The sequence below is a fragment of the Sinohyriopsis cumingii genome, chromosome 8, assembly GCF_028554795.1.
Source record: "Sinohyriopsis cumingii isolate HCF-2022 chromosome 8, ASM2855479v2, whole genome shotgun sequence".
In the NCBI taxonomy this organism is placed as follows: domain Eukaryota; kingdom Metazoa; phylum Mollusca; class Bivalvia; order Unionida; family Unionidae; genus Sinohyriopsis; species Sinohyriopsis cumingii.
The window spans coordinates 22373758-22386241 of NC_142968.1; positions in this window are offsets into that span (position 1 = coordinate 22373758).

Below are 12484 nucleotides of genomic sequence, written 5' to 3' on the forward strand. Positions count from 1 at the left end.
GAGCATACTGAATAAGTAATTCAGGAAAGGAGATAAAAAGACGAAGAAATAAAGCCACAACTTGTGAAAGCAAAAAGAAAGGAAACTATTGAAGAAATTACATTCACCAATTAAGAAAAAGGCTAATGCAACAACAAGTAAGGAAGAAGAAACAACTGGAAGTGGTACTGCCACTCAAGGTAGTGGTCTTGTTACTCCATGTCCCAATAATGTCCTTGCCGATGTTGAACGAATAGAAATTCTGATTGGCGGAAAACGAGCCGGTAATAATTCCCAAGAAATTATTGATGAAGCAGCTGATATTTGTCAGCAATTATTTACAGGCACCATGGACATTAACGTTTATCTCACTGATGAAATCGTTGATGATTATCTCAGTGATTGAGGGAATACAAATAGATCAGTGACAAGAAAATAAGATGATCGTACATAATGCTCAACTTGGACCTGTAGCGGTCAGAATACTAAATTCGCGATTACCAACATATAAAGTTACATACGGAGATGGACTCGGCGATATTGTTCGGGGTCTATTTAGAAGGATAGCCCCAAAAGCAATACCGATTGCAAAACAATTATCGATGAAAGCTATTGACGTTGTTCGTGATAAGGTATTGGTTTTGTTGATGATGTTGCTAGTAAAGCGTTCTCAGCAATCAAGGACATACTATCACGATTAATACGACGAAAACCACGGCCAGTAAAATTACCCAGCACTGAAGTTATGCCTGCAAATATTAGTTTAAAAAAAATCAATCAAGCTGCAAATAAAAAAACTAACAGAGTTGGCTGGTGTACCCATGTCAGAAAAAGAAACAAATATAACTGCTAATCTGATAGCAGGAAGTGGTCTCCGTGTTAGACGATAAAAATTATATTAAAATGTTTAAACGTATATCTCTGATCAAGCATTTGACATGGACGCACCAGTTCTCAAGATGAATCTATGTGCGATTATTAATATTATTCTTATGACGCAAGAGAGCCAAATCAGCGTGGACGAATCGAGCTACACTTTAAGGATACAAGCAGATATTTCTTACCCGCTGAAGTATTGATTGAAATTCATGGTAAACTTGTAAAAAATGATAATAATCCATATGGTGATGTGCAGGGTGGATTTGTTAATAACGGAATTATGGCATTATTTAACAGTGCACGATATATTATTGATGGTCGGGAAATTGAGGTTTGTCATAATGATGATGATGTTGCTACGACGATATTGGAGTTATCCCGATACAACTATGATTATTCACGGTCTGCTGGTCCATCGATGATGTTTGCAAAAGATACTGTTGATAATGCTGATGGCAGACCTTATACTTTTCGGAGACCAAAAAATCACGCTGAAGCTGCCGACGTCGACGTTGAAGATTTATTCTTTGTGAATGCAAATTTTAATCTGGGGTTCGCAGTACCTAAAAATCAAACTGATGCTCAGAGAAGATTTATTTGTGCAATACCACTGTCACATATCTTTGGTTTATGCAGAAATCTTAGAAAGGTTATTTTCGGGGCAAAACATACAGTTGTTTTCGTTCGAAATTCCACGGACGAGATTGCTATCTGGTACACTGAAGGAGTTAATGGTCCTGCAGCCGCGGATCTTCATGGAAATGTGACACTGACAAAACTTTCGTTGTGGATGCCAGTAACATACCATCACTCGCTGAAGAACAACGGCTGTTTTCTTTTATGGACAGCGGCGGCAAATCAACTTTATCATGGTTGATGATGACTACAGACTCGATTACGAGCACAACAGGGAGCTTCAGCACTACGACATGTAGTTATAGCTTTTCAAGATATCCGACGAGAGAATTCTCAAATACGAAATCATATGGTATTTGATAAGCTTAGGGTTAGTGAAGTTTCTTTAAGAATAAATAGACATCAAAAACCGTCTGAAGAAATGTTGCTGGTTTTTTTTTAAAAATATTAACGTTGCATGTTTGATGACATTTATGGGGCGTGATCAAAGTGTTGATTTGCAAATATCTCAGCGGGATTTCTCGACGTTTACGATCTACTACTTCTCGTGGAACATTTAGATTTGTCTAGACAGTCAGTCGTTGACGTACATTTTCGAGATAGAATGAGTGCACTACCAGCTGATGTTACTAATTATAGAGCAATCGCTGTCATACTTTCAGATAAAGCAATGTTACTTGAAGATTTAGGTGGACGAATGAGAGTAATTGATGCTGCAGTATAAAACATGTAATTAAATCGCTCACGATATTTATAATGTCATATCATCATGTTAGTGTCAGTCTGACTCCTGGTCATATTAAAAACCTTCAGTCAAAATCAGCAAAAAAATGTGGAATAAAAACATAACTAAAAAAGATCAGATCACAGGTGATCAAAATAAACTATCGTTGTCAGAACGTCAACTCAGGCACTTCAGTGACGCTAAACAATCAAAAACAGGCGTTAAACTGAATCCTTCTGCGAGCGCCATTAAAGATTCAATCAAGACTGGCAGTATTTTTTCACACCTTGTAGCTATACCAGCGTTAATAGCCGCTGAGGCTCCAGCTGTTGCAAAAGCAGCTGAACTTGGTGCTGTTGGAACTGCTGCTGGAATGTCATTAAAGAAAGCAAAGGAAAAGGAATAAAGACTTCTGAAAAAGGGAAAGGCTCTAGGAACCCCTCAATTGTACGGAAAAGGTCTGAGACTTCCAGGAACACTTCGTTGATTCTTCCTATGTTAAATTTTGATTTACTTGATGCTGCTAAGAAATTAAATATAAAAAATTCACATGTGTTTTACCAAAACAACCAAACAATATTGAAACCGGTATCATTAATCTTGATAAAAGTTCGGGTCCAGGTATTAATTGCTATATCAAAATCTTCCGATTCACCTGATAAAGGTGTACATGCGTACATGAGTTATTTTTTTTAAATAATTACTAATTATATATTGGTCGATATTTATGGAAGATCTTCTTCTATCAAAAAGATGCGTGAAATAATTTCAGAAATTCCTATTAACAATTTTTGGAATTTATGGAGACCTCTTGATTTATTAGTTGCAAGTAGAAAGATAGTTTGTGATACACTTCAACAACAATTATTTATGTTACATAAAGAAAAAAATCCAAATCTACCTGTTCCATTGTGTTATAGACCAGAAGATACGCGACGACAAAATATTCAAATTGATATAAAAGGATTGTCAAAAAAACAAAATCTTCTGTTTAATGATATTGTTTTAGTTCCTGTCAGTGTTGTTGAGGACGCGTTTCCGACGGACAAAACTCCGTGGACTCTAGGATATGCCATAAAAATTCATTCGTCACAGGGATTAGCTATGTCTGATACTAATATTTGGAATATTGATGGTCGAATTTAGTTTATCTCGAAGTGTCTCGAGTCAGAAGAATATCTCAGCTGCGGAGGGTTATCTCAGACTTTACAGACACTGCTGGTATTGATAATGATGTAGTAAGAAAAAAGTTAGTTATAAACAATGTGACAAATAAAATAAACTTGACTTTAATCTCGATATTGAATTTGTCATGACACTGAAACAACAGCAAAAAATAATTGTGCAAGCTATAACACAGTAATGTTGCGGCAGTATTCAAATAACAATCCAAGACGATTTACCGTAGACAGAATTAATAGTAATTTTGGTCACACACGCGAAAATGTGATGCTGACCTGTCTTGAATGTAATCGACGTCAAGGCGCTATTTCACACAAGTGAATGCGGTGGTAATTGTGTGTCTTCATGAATTACTTCTAATTGGTCACGTAGATTGTAGGTCTACCCGCGGATCTTACCACACTGGAAACTGTATGTGTCGTCACACTCCAAATAGGATCAGTCGCTCCTTTTTTACCACCTTCAAGTTCACCGGGTTCATATAAATATCTGACAGTCAGATTACCTAGTACTGATTTTTTTGAAAAGGAGTCATGTCGTTGTATTGGTATATGTTCTTTGTGATCGCATTGATGGCTTTCATAGAAATTGCACGAGTAATTTCATTATTTAATGCAGCTATCACACTTGGTAGTCGTGTAACCCATTCACGCGATCTTTTGTCTTTCTGAATTATTTCCTTCGCATACTGATATCCAAAAACCGCTCAAGAAGTGTTCGATTAAATCGTTCAACAATTGTCTCATCACGATGAATTGTGGTATGTCCTCGTCTGATTTTGACGTTACGTTTTTTCATCAGAGATGATACTGCACCAAGATATTCCTTACCAGGATAAACCTGTAGTAAATGTAGCCATCGCAAGGGTCCTCGCTGATAAATTCGTTAAAAAACAGATACAACTTCAGCTGCTGTTTTAGTTGATAGTGGTTCTATTTCTGTATGCCTACTTGCAACGTCAACAATAGTCCACGCGTATTTGTATGTAAGTGATTGACGTCTAAGGTTTTAACGGTTTCGTGTGGTAAAAGCAAATTATCTGCTTGATGAACTTCATTGGGGGTGCTGACATCAAAATGTGCATACTGAAATGTTTTAGGTGGTTGTAGCTAAATTTTCCATATTGCCTGTCATGCTAACCAAATTTGCAGCAACGGAACGTGTGACATTTGCTGCACCAGCAAATTTACTAACGCTGCTCTACCCCTCCTATATCCTCTTGGGCTATAATAAATCGATTCCATTATAATAATAGTAATAATCGGTTGATTAATTACCGGCCCCTAATACTAGTTTACCTTTTATTACAGATTTTACTAGGAAGCTAGCAAGTTTTTCTCTGAGAGATTTTTTTAAAAATGGAATTTAACGAGTGAATCAACTTCACATCTGCAATATGTCGTTGTTGTAAATCATTATTTTTATACGCTACATCATGAACGTCACATGCTTGATCAATCGCATTTGTTGGATACTCTTCAGGTCTTGGTTGATCTCGCTCGTCATGTCGGATATCAAGTTGAGTATAGGACCACAATAATTATATCCAGGAAAATGTTTTTCTCCTGGGTATTTAGCCCATGCAGTTCCTGGTAATTTTAACAATGAAGTAGCAATACTCCGTCAATTTTCTTTAAATTATCAGAATAAATAAACTTATATCTTTTACACATCTACCTGTAAGTGCATATTTTTTATTATTTTTTTAAAATTATTATTGTTGTTAATCCACTTGTTGGGGTTGGATGCTCTGCATCGAACACAATATACAGAGGATATTTGCTTGAAACGAGTGAATAACGGATATATTTCATCGAGTGGATGAAAATACTAGAGTTTTTCACCCACGAGATTTACGTTGGTTACCTAAAGTTTGTGACACAGTGAATTAGCAGATTTCTTACGGTAATGTCAGCTGTTTACCGTACATGTTATGCTGTGCTATGTGTACCTGCGCACAAAATTAGTTCCACATCAGATTGATAAAAATTAACTGATATTTTCAGAATAACAAGCTACAAGTTTCATGGATAATAGACAGGGGTTATTAATAAGAAAACAACCACTACATAAGGAAAATGTAGTTCACTGACAGAAAATCAAAGGGAGGTAAGTATGTTCTGACCCCAAAAAGTAGTTCATGTAGTGAAAAAATAGTTATTTTTTTTTGCTACAGTGAAATATCAATATTATTTTAATTAGAAAATCAAGTAATTCACTGCTTAGCATAAAATAAAAATCCATATTATTTATTATATGTGTACAACATGGATGTCATTGATTCTTCAGCAACGCGAAAGCAGGATGCAGTAAAACATATTTCAACATTAACGAATTCCACCAGAATGATACTAAATAGGTCCATCCGGATCGGGTAAAACACAATTACTGCTTAATTTGATAATGAGATGGCTTAAGTGGGATAAGTTATATTTAGTGGAACCATCCGTAGATGATCAGCGATGATACGGTGTGCTTAAAGATTTTAATAAAAATGCAAAATTGTTGGAGAAGAATGGTAATGATATTATTGCTTTTATCACCGATATTGATGATGCCCCATCTGTAGATGACCTCGATGGATTTAATAATAATCTCGTAGTATGCGATGATGTGATGTGGACAAACAATCAAATCCAGCTCGGATATTTTCTCGAGGTAGACATAAAAAAGACGTGATTTATGTTACTCATTGATATACACAAATACCTAAGGTGATCAGAGATAACTGCAACATTTTAGTTGTGTTTAATGGAGTCAATACACATACTCTGCGAAACATTCATCAGACTTGGTGTTCAGAGGATATGGAAACAAAAAGTTCTTTTCAAAAGCACAATCTGCTCCACACGGATTCATCACGATAAATTTACATGATCCTCGATCGCGATATCATATAGGTCTTGATAAAATATTTAGTTGAGAGACTGATATAATAATGATTTAATTACTCACACACTACAGCAGCATGGAGGGTGCGACCAAAATTTAGTGTCCGAAATGTACACAATTACGCATTGCAAACTTTGAAAAACACGAAGATAAAGACAAAGATAAATTAACAAACTGAGCTGACCCAAATAGAGAAACTCTCGGTTTTGGCTAGATGTTATTGACCTTGTTTTCTTCAGTTTCTTTCGGTTGTATGAAGTTTTATTTTCATAAATGAACTTTCAAGCAAGTGGTCTGTTAACTTGCTGATATTTTATTTTAAGAAAACGTGTATTTGTACACTGTGGACTAGATTCCAATTATGTTTTAAATCTTCGTATTATTAGTCCTTTATAATTTACAATACCGTACGTGTTTTAAAGATATTTTTTTTTAAAATCATTTTCAAAATATTAATAAAGTTAATTTTACAAATAGTTAAGTTTCAAAATTCGTACCTTTTTATTCTGTATAATTTTGTAGAGGTATAGTTTTTGAACAAAGTGGGATTTAGATTTCATCAGCGACATGAGTAATGCCTACTCTTACGTATATGGGGAAGGGCTTGCTGGGAACTATTTGGGTTTTTGTTTCGCAAACAAAAGTCTAATTTGTTTTAATGCCCCCAGTGCATACTGTGGCGGTGAAAGCTTTGTCGATCAGACCGTGGGAACATATTGATCTGGTAAAATCCACTCCATTCATTTCTAGAAGCTTGTTTAGCGGCAGTACTCAATTACCGCCCCCAAATTTTGAAAGAACATCTGCATAGATGGCCTTATTAGATTCTTCTCGCCTCCTTAGCAATGCTTCAATTCTGTGCACATTTGTGAACGGTGTGACTTCAACTTTTTGGACAAAACTATGTTAGCACGATTAACATCAATCCTTTGGAGTCAGACAAATTCAGTTTGGGAGGCATATATGAATTACTACAAAAGTCATCTAATACGATTCTTTTTGGTCAACTGAACAATTACATACACACATATTAGGCAGCCGTTGTTTCTTGTTAGACATCAATCCAGTATACAAGTCGCCGTGGAAACCATGGTCAATGACCGATTTCAAGGAGAGGACAACTCCTAGTGGCGGTTAGGTCAACACCGGAGTGATTGTGGCTATGTGGGAACCAAATACAACTGGAAATTTATTGATTTAATTTAAGCAGACTATCTCGTATTCTTCAGGTTTTAGGCAAACATAGATCTAAAATTATTTTGTGGAGATCAAAGCTTGGTCAAATTTATGGTAAACAAGTTTATTATAAAGTACCAATAATAGGATCCTATTAACTTACTAAGCACATCAAATTAATTTTTGGGTTTAGAAACTTAAATTGTAGTTTGATTACGATTCATTTTATTGTGATTTTAAATAGCGGCCGCTTACACCGCGAGGAAAATGCATCTGTGTTTCAGTAAAGACAAAATAATAGTTACCGTTCTCAGCGTGACATAATTGGTGCCATTTACCAATCATTACTATACATAACATCTAATGTAAATTTACTTTCAGGACATAATCTGTGAACTCGTTTTGTCCAAACCGTTTGCTCCTGTTTTCTTTATTTTCTTTCCTAAACACACCATTTCATAGATAATGTCTATACATTGCGTATCAAGATTTTATATATATATATATATATATATATATATATATATATATATATATATATATATATATATATATATATATATATATATATATATATATATATATATATATGGGGGGGGGGAGAAAGCGATATATATTAGTAAAAGCAGCATCTTGGCATAATTACATGAAGGTAGTTTCATGGCCAGATTCAATCAAGCAGATCCGCACATTAAGTCTTATCACTATTTTAAACTGAAATGTGTACGAAGAGACAAAAGGATAAATTAAACACCTATTGCAGCTTCCAATGAGGTCTTATTTTATTGCCTGAAGTCCTCTAATTAGACGAAATAAGTAATTCGTCAGCGTCCTCCTCACATGCGGGAGGTCGCGGTTTGAACCCCGGCCGATTCATAACAAAGACTTATGAAAACGGTACTAGTTGCCTTGCCTGGCTTTCTGCATTAAGAGGTTAGTGATAGGTCTGGTCGACATGGTGTCAGGACTGGGTGAGTCATGATGCTACATGTCTGCGGGACGATGCCCCAGTGCAGGACATCACTATGAACTGCCCACTGCAGACATCGTAGCGATATGATCGAATAATTGTTAAAGCTAAGTCAAAAATTCAAATCACACACACACACACACACACACACACATTATGGAGATTGTTTGCTTAAATTCAAATTATTGCTGAAATTGCAGATGAAAGGAATTAGATTAGTAGTGACAATCTAGATAAATTAATTCTGGAAAAATAAATTGCAAGAAAAACCTAAACATACATAGTGATAATAAGATCGACACTTCTTTCTTCTCAATGTATCTCCACTTTAAGCATTTTGCCTGACAAACCATATTTAATTTGCAATTGCAAAAAATTGTCTTTGTTTAAAAAAAACTTTTACTAAATGCAAAATCAATTTTCACAATTAAAGATCTCACAGAAAAGGATATGTTTTTGAGGAGATGATCAATAATTTAGAAAGCCAGAAAATGGCTTGACAAGTTCATTCATTTTATTTACTTAATTATAACAAGTATTATGATCTGCGTGAAGATTAATATTATGCTGCTCGCTACACAGAAATGTCTCTTGATCTCGGATAAATGAAATTATATAAGCAAAGGCAAGATCACTGCCTTTGATACAAGTAAAATCGCAAAAAGTGACAAGTTCGACATGCCAGAATTATACGAATAAAATCCCAATTCAAACACTGATATGGTAATGTGCAAAAAATCAACATGTTTTAACAGCTCTATTTATTGATCAATCCTACCACATCGTGAAAAATATATACAGCCCAAGGAGTTGATATAATACAGGTTGTACGTACAATAAGTTATTCATTTTTTTTTAAATGTTGATCTACACTGATAAATAATTACAAAGTTTGTACTTCCTTAATCTAAAAGCTTTGCATTAAAGGCGCACTACTATATAAATTTGCAAAACTTTTTGCTTTCTTTTTCTTTTTATTAATCGAAATGTCTACAAATTTTGAAATTAAGCTTGTGTTCAATTTAAAATGGCCAATAATCCAGTTTAAAAACAATCAAACTTCAACGTATGTAGGCCTTTATCTAAAAATACTGCTCGACTACGCGTAATATGATCATGTGAAAAATATGGTAATCTAGGGTGCAAACAGCGTAAAGGTGGATACTGATGCGTTCACATTAAACCGTTTAATAAAAGGCTAACTACTGCTGTCGCTAATGGGATGAAATAGTTTTAATACATGGTAATGTACTCTCCCTGAAGTAAAGCAATTTTTATATACAGTTTTAGAGCAGTGGATAAAGCACGTAATTTGTTGTGTAGTGAAATCATGGGGGTCATCTCAAGAGTGTTACTGATTTAAAGTTCTTATACATTTCTCTCTCATCAAATAAAATAAAAGAAAAGGACGAACCCTCTTTATTTAAACATGTATTCATCCCAAGTTCATCCACAGTGCAAGATTCATGTTAATAAGTGGAGCTGTATAGGAGTTTTAACATGGATGCCCTCAGCTCTACAAAGTAAATCTCATACTGACATGAAAGTATAAAAGGAAATACTTTAGATAGGTCACAAATCCAAACTCTTATCTCCCCAAAAATGAAGTGAATGTGATTTTTTGTTGGGGGGGGTATTAAACATACTTTAAAAGAAATACCAGGTTTACATTGCCATAACAGTTACGAAGCAGTAATTTGCTGGTTAGACTGTTCAGCGATATTTCCTCTAATTTTATAATTAAAATATTACCAGTGGAACAAAAAATCTATTTTGTACCTGAATGTTAAAGAGTTTTAATGGTTGCTACGTAAGTTGTCGAACACAGAACCTGTTTTAAAAATACTCATCGAATGTTTGACAAAAATATAGCAATTTCGTTAGATGTTGTTGCTATGGAAACTAAAGTTCTGTTACTTCATAAGTTTATGCAGGAGAAGTGATAAAAGAATAATTTATGACATTGTGCATGTCATGTTTCACTTTCTATGAAGCTCCTAGCAACTGAAACACATCTCATATTCTTAGCCCATTTCACAATTATGTTCATGTGAAGAGTTCTTAAGTCCCAAAGTTTGTGTCAATAGACCTTATGGAAAGTTATTTTAAGAAAAAAATCTTCAGAAAAACAACGTTTGCACACTCTATCCTTGTATGCATTATTGTCTCTATACCCCTATAGCTGCATGCACAGAAAATTGATGAAAACTCCAACATAAAGGTGGCTAAGCTGCACATACTCGAAGCACCTAAAAGTTCACATTAATTTCACATAAATTGATGGAAACAGTATCTAGAATCACCCTCTCAAAGTCTATAAATTTAGATCTTGAACATGGCACCAAAACAAAGAGATGTGGCACAACCTCAAGGATTGAGGTAACACAAAAGTACCACACAGCACATAATTAATATGCCAAGCTTGTGCCCTTTTCCCACCAATGACCTTGACCTTTCAACTATAAACCTGCCACATGCATGATATGATGTGGAGCTGGATAAATTTTATCAGAATATACAAAGTCTTTACAAACTGACTTCCCTCTTTTTGTTTTTTACCTTAACCATGTGGGCTGGGGGTATGACTATAAATACATGAGACACTGTCACACCCAGATATACAGACACCTAAAGTTGCAGGAAAATACCTTCTTTGTTCCAAATGTTATATCTGTACATAGACAGAGCTTGAGGGTTTATATTTTTCATGTGACCTTAACGTGGGACTTAAATCATGGTTATGGTATCTCTAACTATGATATAAAACTGTTCAAAGTTTCATGAAAACATTTTCAGTTATCCTTAAAAAATGTATGAAATGACATACATTTTACCTTGCCTCACTGTGAACCTTACTTAGTGGCAGGGTGGACTGTATATGGTACGTGTCACGCCATATAGTCACAATATATACAAGTCATAGTTGTATGAAATCTCTCCAGCTGTCATAAAATTAGGAGCAGGACAAATGTTAACAGAAAGATGGATGGTTGTTGTTGTTGTAGGGTTTAACGCCATTTTTCAGCACAAGATAGACTATACGTAGCGGCCAGTATAATTGGTGGAGGAAGAACCGTGGAAAACCCCTGGAAGAACCACCGACCCACGAGAAGCTACTTGCAGGCTTTCTCACGTACCAACGTTAGCCGAGCCTGAGACTTGAACTCACACAGACAGAGGTGAGATGGCAGTGATCCGTAACGGTGAGCGCTTTAGACCACTTGGCCACTCGGGGCCCCAAGGATGGATGGACAGTGTTTTAACATTATGTACCTAATTTACTATGGTTGTAAAATAAATGCATCTTTAGTTATACCATAACTTAAAATTGACACCATAAGTGTTCTTGCCTAGACCTTGACCTTGCAAAATGTCATCGACATTGTATGCAACGCATTCTGTATCATTATATTTTCTTCCAAATGCCTTATTCTGCTTTAGAGCTATAGCTTGGATACAAAAACTGAACATCTTAACATTTAAGATAGAACCATGAAAGTAGTATATGAAAGAATACACTGGATGTGAGCACGTTCAGTTTCATCTATCTCAATATGGATTTTAGTTCAAGCCTTGACATGAAACATACACACATTGGCATGTGACCATACTGTGGCTAAGATTATGATGGTCACAAAATATCCAATTGTAAAACTGTACAATTTAGTATAATAATAAAGTAATTTTAATGGCTTAAAGTTATAGTAAAGACATCACAAGGAAGTAACCTTGAAATGAGTGTGACCGTTACTTTGTAGATAGGATCTTAATAGTGATAATACAAGACCCACCATCCCAAATATTTCATTTGATGGGTTCATTAGTTAAACAGCTTCTAAACTACAGCCCAACCATGAAAAATAACATTGACCTTTACAACTAGATCGCAAAAGTTATTTTCTAACATGACCTGAGGTCATGATGCATGAATATAACATCTTTTATCTCACTATCCTTTCAAAATTTTTTTAGCTAGGGCCTGACCCCCCCCCCCCATTAGAAAAAAATCATTTGACCCAAGAGTTGAATCCAGGTTTACAGATAGG